General features: G+C 40.4%; 1 protein-coding gene and 1 pseudogene across 4 annotated transcripts in view; one reads left to right on the forward strand and one right to left on the reverse strand.

The window, feature by feature from the left end:
* Positions 1 to 1499: 1499 nt before the first annotated feature.
* On the reverse strand, positions 1500 to 9831 carry LOC113922391 (annotated as a pseudogene).
* The window catches only part of OSBPL8 (oxysterol binding protein like 8), a 161955-nt gene continuing 157062 nt past the window's right edge, over positions 8840 to 13732 (forward strand). For 2 of the 4 annotated variants that reach the window (XM_027591883.2, XM_027591884.2), the window contains exon 1: positions 10145 to 10444. The gene's annotated coding sequence lies outside the window, so the exon portion shown is untranslated. Of the gene's footprint in view, positions 8874 to 10144; positions 10445 to 13732 lie in introns of those variants that run through there. The other 2 variants (XM_027591882.2, XM_027591885.2) reach the window with 2 other exon arrangements.

The raw sequence follows: 13732 nt of genomic DNA on the forward strand, positions 1-13732 counted from the left end.
TTGTATTTGCAGAATAATTTATATAAATTTGAACATGTTAATGTGCTTAATCAGATTTATTTACCATAGATCATATGATATTTGGCCTTTCACAGTGGTTTAATAGAGGTGTGAAGCAAATAACAGATAGCAGGAGTTGCTATTGATTTGAATACTTTTACCAAAAAATAATCATGGACATGGGGCACCTGGGTGGCTCAGCTGGTTAAGTGTTCACCTCAGGTTGTGATCTTGGGGTCCTAAGATTGAGCCCCGCACAGGGATTCCTGCTTGGTAGGGAGTTTGCTTCTCCCTCTCCCTGCTCATGATTTTTCTCTCTTTCCCTCTTAAATAAATAAGATCTTTAAAAAAAATAGACATGATAAAGAGGAAATGATTACTATCTTAAGGGTAGAAAATAACAAGTAGGGCACCTGGATGGCTCAGTTGGTTAAACGCCTGCCTTTGGCTCAGGTCATAATCCTGGAGTCCTGGGATTGAGTCCTGCATTGGGCTCCCTGCTCAGCAGGGAGTCTGCTTCTCCCTTGGACCCTCCCCCGTCTTGTGCTCTCTCTCTCTCTCTCTCAAATAAATAAAATCTTTAAAAAAAAAGAAAATAACAAGTAGTAATAGTAGAGTACATTCCCATGGATTTGACATACAGATAGAGAAAAGAAAGTGACATAATTTGAAGGTAGGTTTTTCTCCCCCTTAAGTATGGGCCAGATTATACAGTATGTGTCCTTAAGAAATGAGACATTTAAAAAAACATAATCACATATAATTATCATGCCTAAAATGATTAATAATAATTCCTTGATATCATGTAATATCCAACCAGTAGTAGTATTTCCCTGATTGTCTCATTAATGTCTTTTTATAAAAATGATTTGATACAGAATCTAAAAGAGGTCCATACATTGTATTTGGTTGCTATGTCTGATGAGTCTACTTTTTTTAGTAAACATTTGTAATTTTATTTAAAAAAATAAAACATCACAACCATGAACATTGTTACAGTTAGATGCCCTTTGGTTTTCCACAGTGATACTATGGAAAACAGTATCCCATTGTTTAGTCTTAGTTTATTTTTAATTTAATTTTATTTTTAAAGATTTTATTTATTTATTTGGGAGAGAGAGCAAGGGGAGGGGGGAGCAGAGGCAGAGGGAGAAGTGGACTCCCCGCTGAGCAGGGAGCCCAATGCAGCACTCCATCCCAGCATCCTGGGATCATGACCTGAGCTGAAGGCAGACGCTTAACCGACTGAGCCACCCAGGCGCCCCTGTTTAGTCTTAAACAACCAAAACAACCATCTTTAAAAGAAGGAAAAAAGTTCAGCACACTACCGTTTAACTTGTTTTAATGTCTCTTCACAAATGGTGAAAAATACTAAAGTACAGACAAGGAATAATCATCATGTTGTGGCCAACCTTATAAATATGGAATTATAAATTTAAAACATTTTCTGGTTTAAAAATAAATCTGGTAGTCAATGCAGCTGTACGGGGTCTCTGCGTCTAGTAGGGACAGTCTCTGCATTCCTGACAGTGCTCCCCTTTGTCCATTTTTCCAGGTCCTCCATGCCCACCTCTTTTTCCTCCCATCTGTTCCATCAAAGGTCCAAGAGGCCCACCAGGGCCACCCCATCTTCCTCCACTAAAGCAACCTCGGTCCATGCCCCATCCACCACGGAAGCCAACTCTTTCTCCACCATGACCACTTCTGAACATCCCATTGGGACTACTGCAGTCTATGAGGCTGCCTCTTCCTCCCCGCATGCCACCAGGGCCACCTCTGCCATGGTCACCACCCGGGGGTGGAAAGGGTGGTTGGAAGGAAGCCTTCAGGCTTTGAGACCTTGCACTGGTTGCATTCTATTCTCCAGGCGAAGTTCTGGTTTCTACACCCTTGATTGGGGCACTGCCAGTCTCCAGCTCAGTGCTGGACGTTTCCTCCTCCAGATGGGAACCCCTGGGCCCTCTTGGGAGAAAGCTACCTCTGTCTCCTCCATGGCCTCCCATGTGACCCATTGGGACCTCCGGGACCTCCTGGGCCCCCTGGGCCTCCACGGAGTGGCTGTGGCATCCCTCTGCCCTTACAGGGAGGCATACCACCCTGCATGCTGTACATCAGAGGCTTCTTCCTAGCAAGAGAAACCTTAAGTTTGCTCCATTGAAATTCTTTCCCATCAAACCACTCCATGGCAACCTTGGCAGTTGGTGGGTCTTCGTAGGACACTGTAGCATCACATTTGGGCTTTCTTGTTTCCTTGTCCAAGTAGATATGGATCATGGTTGTCCAGTTGTCTTGTTCATCTTAACAATCCCACACTGCTTAATGAAGTCCGCCAGATCATCTAGGATCACACTGTCATTTAAGCCTTGCACATAAATTGCACTGTTGTCAGAGTCTTCATCTGGATCTACAGGTGGGCCTAGATCAAGATCTGGTCCTTCGACCATGGGTCCACCAGGTTTATTGAAGCCACCTCGCTCTCCAACACCCATTCCACTATGTCCTCCTCCCTGCCCACCTCTGCTCATGCCTCCACGATCAAATCCCCCTCTTTCCCTGCCCCGGTTATCAGGCCCACCCATGTTCCCATTCTCTCCCGGTCTGGAAAATCCTCCAGACTCCTGCCCATAAACACCCATGCTGCTGGGGTGGTGGTCCTGTTGGAATGAACTCTGCTGCCCATAGCTGCTGCTCTGCTGGCTATACTGACTTGGAGCCTGGCTGTAGGATCCAGTTTGGGAGGGATGACTAGTGGACAGCTGCTGCCCAGAGCTGCTTTGTTGACCATAGGTACTTGCTGTCCATAGCTGCTGGGCTGCCCATAGGTGTTCTGCTGAGAGTAACTGCTCTGATCATAACTAGTTGGTGGTGCAGAAGAATAGCTGGTAGGAAGATAAAATGGTGGTGCCCTGACTGGCTGTAAGGGGTAGCTCCCACGTATCTGGAGATAACTATAGTTACTCTGTCCATATCCTAGGCTGTGCTGGTTGTAACCTCCTGTGCTAGACTGAGGTTGACTAGTCTCAGCAGATTTGTTATCATCCTGCGGTTTTGCAGGTTCAGTGGCTGCCGGCTGCTGCCCATAGGCTGGGTAAATAGGCTGAGTGCCATATGCAGACTGAGCTGCATAGGAGGCCTGTAGTGACCGTAGCAGTGGTATCATAAGCACCAGTGCCATACCCCTGAATAGGCAGACTGTATGCCTGGGGGGCAGTTGGAGTGGTGCAACCAGCGGGAGGCTGTTCCATAAGAAGTTGCCTAGGCGGCCTGCTCATAAGTTGCAGTTATCTGAGTCTGGGTATAGCTGACATCAGTGGGCTGTCCATAGGTTCCATAACTTTGCTGCCCGTATGCCTGGGTGGTCTGTGCATATCCTTGAGTGGGCTGTAGCTTGGCTGTAGGTACTATAATCCGTGGACACCATTTTAATGTTGATGAGTCTATTTTAATACGTAATAGTGCCCCATTTTTTCCCCTTGCCTTTATTTATTGCATAAAGGTCATTTTCTTCTAGAATTTTCCCTGTTCTTAGTTTAGATCATTGTATTCATATGGTGTACTGCTTTTCTAATAATTTCAGGAAGGGGGGCTGGGAGGCAAACGATGTTAGGTCCAAGACTATTGGCTGACAACAAAAGAAAGTCAAAATAATCAACACAATGTGGTACCACAAGGGGCAAAGTGTTTGGTCATCTCTGGAAAGGAGCTGATATTTAAAAAGAAAATAAAACATAGATGTATCCCAACTCTAGTCGATTCCTGGAGTATGTTATAGGGGTTAAGTGTTAAAGGAAACCAGTGGGGGAATGGGATTGGGAGTCTGGTCTCAGCTGTCTGTGTGTATAATACCAGCAAGTTAGGCTCCCATAGGAACTGACTGAAAACAACTAGGGGAAAATAGCAACAGGGCCTAGAACAGGGGGATGAACCTGACAATAATGCTTTGGACAGACATTACTGGAATATAGGGGGGTAGGTGCCTTCTTTCTTCACCCTGTCACTTCTGGGCACCAGTGTTCTGGTGAAATAAGAAAGATAATAAATACCTAGGAGATTTGACAGAAGTAATCTAGGCAGCACCTGTCCTTGTTGGGAGGGGTGGGTAGATGCTGCTATTTGATAATGTTGTCTGTATGGCACCTTCATTGCCAGTAGAGAAGAGTACAAATGGCAGTTTTGAAACACTGTTAGTTTACAGGGCGAGGCCTCTTGCTAGCTTCCCATTCATTTCAGAAAAGAGGTGGAGTAACCTACAGATACTTAATAATTTTTTTGTAAACAGGATGGGCCTTGGACCCAGTAAAAACTGATAACTTATTAAATTGAAAGAATTAATGTACAGTCTGGTTTATATGAATTGAATTACTTGTGAACTGTCAGAAAGTTTATAGGCGTATAAATACAGGTTGGACAAAGCTAACTGGAATAATCTATACTAATAATATGTAATCTCTTACATGTTAAAAAATATAAAGTAATGAAAGTCATTTAGACATTATGCAGTGAAATTATAGATTTGGTTTTCTCAGGAAAGTATTATAGAAGTAAATATGTTTTGAATAATCTCATATGGCTGAGGAAAAGAAAGGGTAAACCTTTGGTTAAAAAAAAAGTAAGGTATAATTTCTTTCCATTGTAGTTACTACAACTTCGGAAACTTAAGAAATTATGTGTTCTATGCTTTTCATGTTTACATAATTGTGTTAAATAGCTTTTTATACACTCTCTTGAAATTGAAATGAAAAACATATTTACAACTGGGAATGTGTAGTCTAGGTAGATATCAGAAAGAAATGGGTTCTTCTCCTCCCTTTATAAAAATTTATTTCGAGTTCAGGATGCCCTCTGAGCTGAATTAAAACTCAGGAGTCAATCTTTACAGCCTGAGCATAGATTTCTAACTATTTCCAGAGATGGTATTAAAAGTCATAGCATGCACCTAATTTTGAATAGGCAATGTGGGTGGAAAGAGTAGGCAGAGCTTTTCAGTAAGAGTTAATTGTTCTTAACCTGTGAATACATAATTATATAATTTGTTATGATGAACTTTCATTTTTAGACTTCCATGGTGGGACTCATTAATGCTTCATAGTTATGTGAAAAATAGTGTATAATTCTACTTTTTATTACTCTAAATCATGATTTCCTAAATATGTGTTAATTTCTTAGTCTGATTATTAATAAATCATCGTCACTTGTACATTATGCAAATTTGAAATAAAAATGTCATGAAGAAAAACATTTAAAATACTGTATCAGTAGAGTTATTTAAAAAGAGAATACCAATAAAACATTAATACAGTTTTGCCTAAATGGATCAGAAAAGAGGAAAAAAAATGGAAATATTTAGTATTTTTGCTTTTAAAGGCATATACCAGGTGGAAATAATACAAATGGATAGAATACTTAGTCTGATGAGGTCTGTTTAATAGTAGGTATAAAGTGAGAATCTGATTGGACTTATTCTGTTAGGAATATGAGTGATTGCTATTTTTTCTTTTAAAAATATTATTAAATAATTTTAACAATTCTGTTTTGCATAGTTAGTGGTTTTTAGATTCATGCAAATATTTAGCACTTTCAATGCTCTTCCTTTAGTCTTAACTTTCAGACCTTTTATTTGGGATCCTTTCATTTTTTTCTGAAGAAAGAAATTTCTTTAGACTTTCTATTAGTGAGAATCAATATTAGCAGCACACTCTGCTTTTGCTTGCCTGAAAATGCCTTCATTTTGGCTTCATTCTTAAAAGATCTCTTCAATGGGCATTGAATTCTAGGCTGATCGTCATTTTCTTTTAGGCCACTGAAGACATTATTCCACTGTCTTCTGATTCTATTGTTTGTTGCTGAGGAAAGCCAATTACCAGATATTTTGAGGATAATCTATTTTTTTTCTCTTCTACTTTTAAGGTTTTCTTTTTCTGTTTTGGTGTTTTGTAATTTTACTATAATGTATATAAGTGTAGATTTATTATTCTTTAACTTGCTGGGGATTTCCTAAGTCTGTGGGTTAGAGTCTTTCATTAGTTCTGGAAAGTTTTCAACCATTATCTTATCAAATACTGCTTCTGCCACATTTTCTCTTTCCTATTCTTTTGGAGTACTGATTTATTTTATACTTTCTCAGAATGTCTTCCTTGTCACTTAAAGCCTCTTTATATTTTTCATTTATTTTTCTTTTTTCTATTGCATTTGGGCAATTTCATCTCTATCTCCCAGTTCACTAAATTGTACTTCTGCTATGTCAAATAGACTATTAAACATGTCCACTGAGTTTTAAATTTTAATAATTTATATTTTTTATTCTTTAAATTCTATTTAAAAATATCTTTATTCTTTGTACTTTCTTGTTCTCTGTACATATTTTCAAGGTTGTCCTTTATTATATTTTATATAGTTATTTACAGTCTGTGTGTAATTTCAGTATCTGAAGTCCTTTTGAATATGTTTTTGCTATCTATATTCACTGTTTCTCACTAATGCTGTCTCATTTTCTTCTGTGCTTGTTATTTTTTAATATATGAACTGCTCGGGGCACCTGGGTGGCTCAGTTGGTTAAGCACCCAACTCTTGGTTTCAGCTCAAGTCATGATCTCAGGGTCCTGGGATCGAGCCCCACATTGATATATAAATATCTTGCAAGCAAATCTACAGATTTTATAAATAGACTACTTTTTAATAGAAATTTTTAGTTGGGTGCTTACCAAATATCTAGGTGACTATTTTGTAGGTGTCTATTATTTTATTTTACTAAATAGAAGAATATTATTGTTCTACAGTGCATTTAGCCTTTGAACCACTAATCTGTTGGTTTACATTCACTTAAGCTGATTTGTGAGATTATATTACATAATAATTTCAAAATCTCTGTGATTTAGGATAATACATATTTATGATTTACTCTTGTTTCATGTTAGTAGCTGCAGGTCAGCTGCTGCTGTATTGCTCCAGAGTAAAGGTCAGTTGCAGGTCTGCTCCATGTATTTTCTCATTCTGATAGCCTACTTGGAACATGCCTTTCTCATGGCAGGCAGCATAAGACTAAGAGATTGACCTGAATGTTGCACTCAAATTTAAAGCGGTTAGCATGTATTACATCTGTTTATAAACCACTGGTTAGAGCAAGTTACATGGCCAAGAGTAATAATATAATCTACCACAGTCTTATTGTGTTGAATACCTTATTCATGTTTAAGGTTGCTCTTAATCTTCTCTGAGAAAATGAGGATTTTAACCTAAAATCCTCATCAGCAATTTTTGGCAATATAAGTGTCTAAATGGAAAGGCTAAAGGTAAAACAAAAACAACTTCAAGCCAATCTCTCTCATTCTAGGTCAGGGTTGATACATATTCTGTGGGAAAAATTATCATGCCTGTCAGTGCTTTAACTGATTTGGAAAAAGAACTTCTCATTCTCAGAAATGCATAATTAATTAAACACTAGGCAATAAGAGATTAATTCTCATTGGAGTTAAAATTGGATAGTGATAATAAGAGTGGATAGTTTAAATAAAGTTTTGTTTAAAAATGTTATTCTTAAAATCATTTTAAGAGTAGAAAACTTGTAGGGTATCACAACATAGTAAATGGGAGTTACAGGATATTTCTCAATTACAGTGCAGGATCACATATTACAATTTGTTTATGTTGTGATTACAACACAAATGCTAGATTGAATGATAATTTCCTGGAATCATAGAATATTAGATTTGAAAGGATCTGAAGAGTATATATTTCTGAATTTGAATATGTTGATACATCATTTTGTTGCAATCAATTGTGAGGTATGTCAAAATCATCATTTATGGCAAGCAATTATTATTAGCAACAGTTAAAATACAGACAGTTGCAAAAGATATACTCACATTTGTTGTCCCATATCTTTACTTTCATGAACTTGCATTCTGATTTTTTTTGAGCGTGATTGATAGGAGTTATAACTAGTCTGACAAGAATTTGCACAATCCTGAGTGTACAATGCTTATTTATTTCAAATGTGAATATCATGACTGAAAAAAAAAGGTTGAATGACACTGGTTAAACAGCATACAGTCCAACTTCCTACTTTTATCAGAACTTGAAATGCAGGGAGTAAGTCATCTAGTCAACGTCTAATTAGCAAAGTCTATAACCTAGGCCACCTTGCTTCTAGAACAGTGCTTTCCGTTCCAATAAAAGACCATTTATTGTCAACAGCCAATGTAAGAAATTTGGGCTGAGGCAGGAGAGGATTGTCAAGGCAATTTGCCTTCTCTCTCTAATCTTTAGTTATAGTTCCCAAAGTAAAGGAAAAGCAACAGAGAAACAGAGCTCAGAGCGTATATTTTGCCTGTTATTTGTGCTCTAAGAACATTCTTTTTCAAATCTATTTGATTGCAACTCACAATAAGAAACAGTTTAAATCACAACATAGGACACACTCTCACCCTTTCCCACAAATGAAACAAAAATTTCACAAAGCAATTTCTTGTCCATGCCAGGTACTACTCTGATCTTTATATTCTATTCCATTCTAGCTTATTTCATTAAAAAAATATTTTTTGAGTCAGTATAAAAAAATACTGCTCTAGAAAATAGGTGACAGGTTTCAATCTGTTGACAAACTCCAAAGTTACTAGCTTTGCTGAAATAGTGTCATTCGCAGAATAATAAATGTCTCTCATATTTATTTGAACTACAATATCTCAGACTTCAGAACAGAACCTGTAGAATCTTTTCCTCATCGGAACACCAGCTCATTACCAATCCACAGATTCCAAGACTCATTGTTTTTCACATTTTAACATCTCTGAATTCAAGATGTGTCCTAAAAATATCAGTGGCATGGCATAGTTTAATTGGCAGTGTTTTTCTGTCTTGAGTAACATGAAATAATGGTGAGTCTTAAAATCCATGATTTCTTAGTGTGTCCATAAAATACATTGATCTTAATGATTACATAAACCAAACTCTATTGCTTATTCATTTCAAAGTATCCAGCTGATCAGAAAGCTTTCTGATGTCATATTAAGAAAATGTAATGAGAGCACAGGACTTGCTTAAGCAAAACCCTTAGTTCTGGGCTAGAAGGAAAAATGACTTACAAACTGAGAAAACGTTCTCGTGTGCTTTCATTGTTAGCAGGGTTTGATTATGATCTTTCTGCTTTTCTCCCTCCCTCATTTCTGTACTGTTGCTTTTCCTCTGGTGACCAGCATATTCTTTTCTTCTCCTCACCAGGGTTGGGGGGTGGGGGAGAGAGTTCCTCGGACCATGGTTTAAAAGGAAGGCAAAAGGTATGTCCAAAAGTTAAGGTACTTGGAAAAAAAAAAAAGGATTAGTCTTTATTTAAAAAATGGAACAAATTGCCAAAATCCTGTGTATCTGTTTAAACTGCCACCAACCTAACACATTGTAAGACTTAATCACTGTAAAACTGGCATGAAGGATGCTGAACCTGACTAGGAACAAAAATAAGTTTGCTAGGCTATTTTCATCCCAGCGTGATTGAAACGCACCATCCTTTTCTCAAAAATAAAAACCTCTAATGAGGAAAATAGTAAATTAAATTCACAATTAACGTGCTACTAGAAATCGTAACAATTCGTTACTGCTTTTTAAGCCAGACACCACGATGCCTTCTTTTTTCCTTTGTTTGGCTAAAACTTTAGCCAAAGCCAGGGCTGAGGAGGCGGGTGTCATGCTCGCGCCTCCGAGTGGGCGTGGGGTCCTGAGTCCTGACCAGTGAGCTGCATTGTGCAGTCTCCTCAGATTAGGCGGGGCCCTGTAAGACCGGTCCAGAAGGCCTCGCCTCAGCAGGTCACAGGCGTGGAGCGGGCGGCGGTGGGCTCGCATCCCGAAGCCGCCTTCGGGTGTGCGGAGGCAATTCGGCGGCGATAAGTCTCTGGCAGAACAAGGTGTTGACAGTTGCTCCCGCGCGACTCACGCCCGGCCCACAGGGGAGGTGTCTCCGCGACCGCCTCCGCGCGCGGTCATGTGACGGGAAAGGAGGGGTTGGCTGGAGCCCGCGAGTTGGGGGGGCGGGGCCTGGAGGGGGAGGGCGCTCGGATGCGAAGGAGCTTGGCGGCTCTAGGTGCTCAGAGAGGCGGCGACGCGGCCGATGACAACATTAGGCCGCGACGCGCTCCAGGCCGGGCGGTGGTGGGAGCAGTAGCTCGAGCCGCTGCAGCGTTAGTTTTGACCGCGGCAGTAGCCGCAGCCAGTATCCGGCAGGGGGGGGGAGGTGGAGCCGGCCCTGGCGGGAGGACCGCGGGCCCGGAGTTCCCGCCCCCCTCGCGTGCAGAGCCGGCAGCGCCTCCGCGGCGGCGAGCCAGCGCCCTCAGTCTGGGCTCGCGCCCTAGCTGCCGCCGGCGACAGCAGCCGAGAGAAGTTGGGGTCCACCCGGGCGCGTGCAGGGCCCCGGAGGAATAGGGCCCCTGCTCCTCGCCTCTCCGGGGGTTCCGCACCGGTGAGTGTCACGCCGGTTCCTGAGTCGGGGTGGGCGACGGGTCTGCACCCCTCCGGGGGACTGCACCCCCTTATCCCAACGTTCTGAGCTCGGGCCGGCAGCGGCTCCCCGCGCCGGAGAGTTCCTCTTTGGGTCCTTTGTCCCCTTGTGGAGTGGGGGATTCCAAAGGCTGGCGGGGGTGGAGTGTTTTGGGGCCCACAGTACGTGCGTGTGCAAACCTTACAAAGCCGCGTCAGGGGCGGGGGTGGTAAGAGAATTCTGACCGCCCTGAGTGCCTCCTCCCGAAGTTTGGGCTGACCGCGGGGGCTGACCGGAAGCCCCCGCGCGGGGGAGAGCTGGTGCCTTGTCACTTGGCGCGGTTAAGGCGAGGCTCCGGTTTTCCTATGACAGCCCCGGAGGAGGCTGTGCCGCGCACCGCAGACCGCACCCGCCCTTGCAGAACGACACCCTAGTGACATGGTGTCGTTCCTCTAAACTCAGTTCCTGTGGCCGACTTGTAACGTAGGAGGAAGACGAAGCCTTTGCTGTACTTTTGAATGTAATGTTTGTTTCTAAGTCCTTTCTCAAGAGTGAAATCAGGTTCTAAGAAGCTTCACATGAAGCACGCTTCTGGTTCATTGAGCCACCCACTCAAGACCAGCTGAGTGAAGCAACAGTATATGCAGATTTTCCATTCACAAAAGTCATTTAACCCTCGTCTTTATGAGAGACATCTGCGTTAGGGAACTTGCCTTGTTTCATTTTATCTAAATACTGCCTGAAATGATAGATAACTTGGGCTCCTCAAACAGATGGGAAAACTTATCTGATAATGGTATAAGCATATTTGCGTTAAATAATTATAATTAAGTTTTTGCCTTCCTAATGCTAGAGGACTTCAGTGACTTCTAATTAGTATGAGAATACTGTAGTAGGGTTATTAGTTTTAATTAACTTCTCCTGAAACTTAGCCTCAGATCAGTGACATTTTAAGTCTTTTCAGATAATCATTTAAAAGTTTTTGCCTCCCTTAGGATTCCAAGGAAAGCAAGGATTGTAGAGGGACCTAAGTGAATAGCTTGTTAGATTTTCTCTATTCCATCAGGTGTTGTCTAAAGTTGATCATGTTGAGAGACCATGGTCAGTTTTTATGCTTGCTAGAAACCCGTTTTACGGTGAAATTAAGGTCATGCTAGTTTTATAAAACAGGTTGGGAAAGGGAGAGTGAGGGTATGCAGTTTGTCCTTTATAAAAGTACAGCTAATTTCAAGTATTTGTTGCCCCTTTTTTGAGCAACTATGTATGGAATGACTACAATATACCTGTTCAAAGTACTGGGAAAGGGAATAGATGAAACGTAAGAACTACCTTTTAAGTCTTTAATTATGGAGATTAGGTTGTTGCGGTCAAATTCCATGTGAACCGTTTGAGCCACAATACCTTGTACACAGCTGCTTAGAATTGGTTGTTTCAAAAGGGTCATGGTTTATATCTTGTTGAATATTAATATGGTATCTGTGATCTGGAAAAGGTGCTGCTGTCCTTTTTCAGCTAGAGTATTATTACATTTTAGAGTCAATCAAATATGTTTCTTACAGCAGCACATTTATGGCACTTATAAATTGGGCAAGATCTAGTTTCTTGGTTCATTTTTTTAATTGAAAACCCTTATACTGTGGGGATAAATATACAATTCTGTGTAATGAAGTTATGTTTTACCTAAGAAGAAAATGACAAAATTATGATTTTACCAAATCTTCATTACAAAAGGATCTGTCTTGTTAAAAGACAAATTGCAGAATTTCTTTAGTGAGTACTTTTAGTACATTTAAACTTGTTTTGGTTTATAAATAATCTTTCAAGAGCAGGTTACTTAGAGCATGAGTGACAGAGTAAGGAATTGATACTTAGATGTAGTTTTCTGATTTTGTGGAAAAGTCTTATGCTAATAGCAATACCTGAAGTGTTATATTTGAATATATTTATAATATCCAAAGATGGACACATTTATAGCAATGATCTTGGAGTATCAGGAGATTCAAAAGTAGAAGGACATAGGTCCTTCCTTATTTTTACGAATATGATATACATGTAATCCATAAATACACCTTGAATTGAAAAGTCTGTGAGTACTGCATTAGTGAAGCTGCCTGGTGCAAGACTGATGGAGATGCTTGATTGGAGCAGTTGTAGCTAAGTATCATTTTCTTGTGGGTGAGACTCAGGATGGGATGTCTGCACTAATGTGTAGATGTAGATTTCACGTTCGTATGTTGGAAACCCTTGAAAGATTTTAGATCTGTCCTTCTTTCTACCTTGGTTCCTCACTTCCTCATATTTCTTTGAAGGCATGAAGTTGAAGGTCTCATCTGAAAGACATGTTAGAAAGAATTTTTCCTCCCTGAAAAATGTTATCAAGTATGCAAGGGAGAAAGTTTTCTTCAGAGACCTTGCAGGGGAGGAATCTTAGTCGTAGAACATCATACTCTTATACCCTATGTTATTTTTACCTTTTTAAAAGATGCAAACGATACAAGTCATCTATGATAGCAAGGGCCTGTCTTTTTTGTTCGCTATTGACTCTTCAAATGCGTAATAGTTACTGAATGAAAAAAAGGTAGTTCCATATATATGACAGGAGAATGAAGAGGAGTGTGTGATAATGTCCAAAATACAAGGAGTGAGATGGTAAGGATGTTGGATTGGGAGGAAGGGAGCAGGTCACAATTGGGAAGCTCTTTTAGGGGAAGTAATTCTTGAGTTAGGTTTTGCTTAAAACTGTGTATCTGAAGATAAGCAGGTGTTTTAAGAGGGTAGACACCATGAACAAAGCATTTACATTGGACTGGGTAGTCATGTGGGATTAATAAGCACAGTGAGGTTTTTTTGGTGACATTATGAATAATTTTTTTCTCCCCTTTGGTGGTGACATTATGAATAATTTTTCTTCTCCCTTTAAAACTGTTGCCTCTCCCAGATGGAAAGATTGGTACACTTTATAAGAACTGAGATTTAGAGTACTTGAATTGTGGAAGTGACAGTGATATAGTGAAAGCAAAAGCATCAACTCCCCCGGGGGGGGGGGGGGGGTCAGAAATTTGAATTGGATTTCTGATTAAATCTTATACAAGCAAGTGTAGACAAATCACTGGGTCTTAGTTTCCTCATTTGTAAAAGGAGGATAATAATCCTTATCCCATGTGGTTGTTGGGAGAGTAAAGTTACATAATGTATATGGAGGTGATCTAACACATAGGAGGACTTTATGTTAAATTGTTTAAAGATCTTTGTCAGGGGCACTGGGTGGCT

The sequence above is a fragment of the Zalophus californianus genome, chromosome 9, assembly GCF_009762305.2.
Source record: "Zalophus californianus isolate mZalCal1 chromosome 9, mZalCal1.pri.v2, whole genome shotgun sequence".
In the NCBI taxonomy this organism is placed as follows: domain Eukaryota; kingdom Metazoa; phylum Chordata; class Mammalia; order Carnivora; family Otariidae; genus Zalophus; species Zalophus californianus.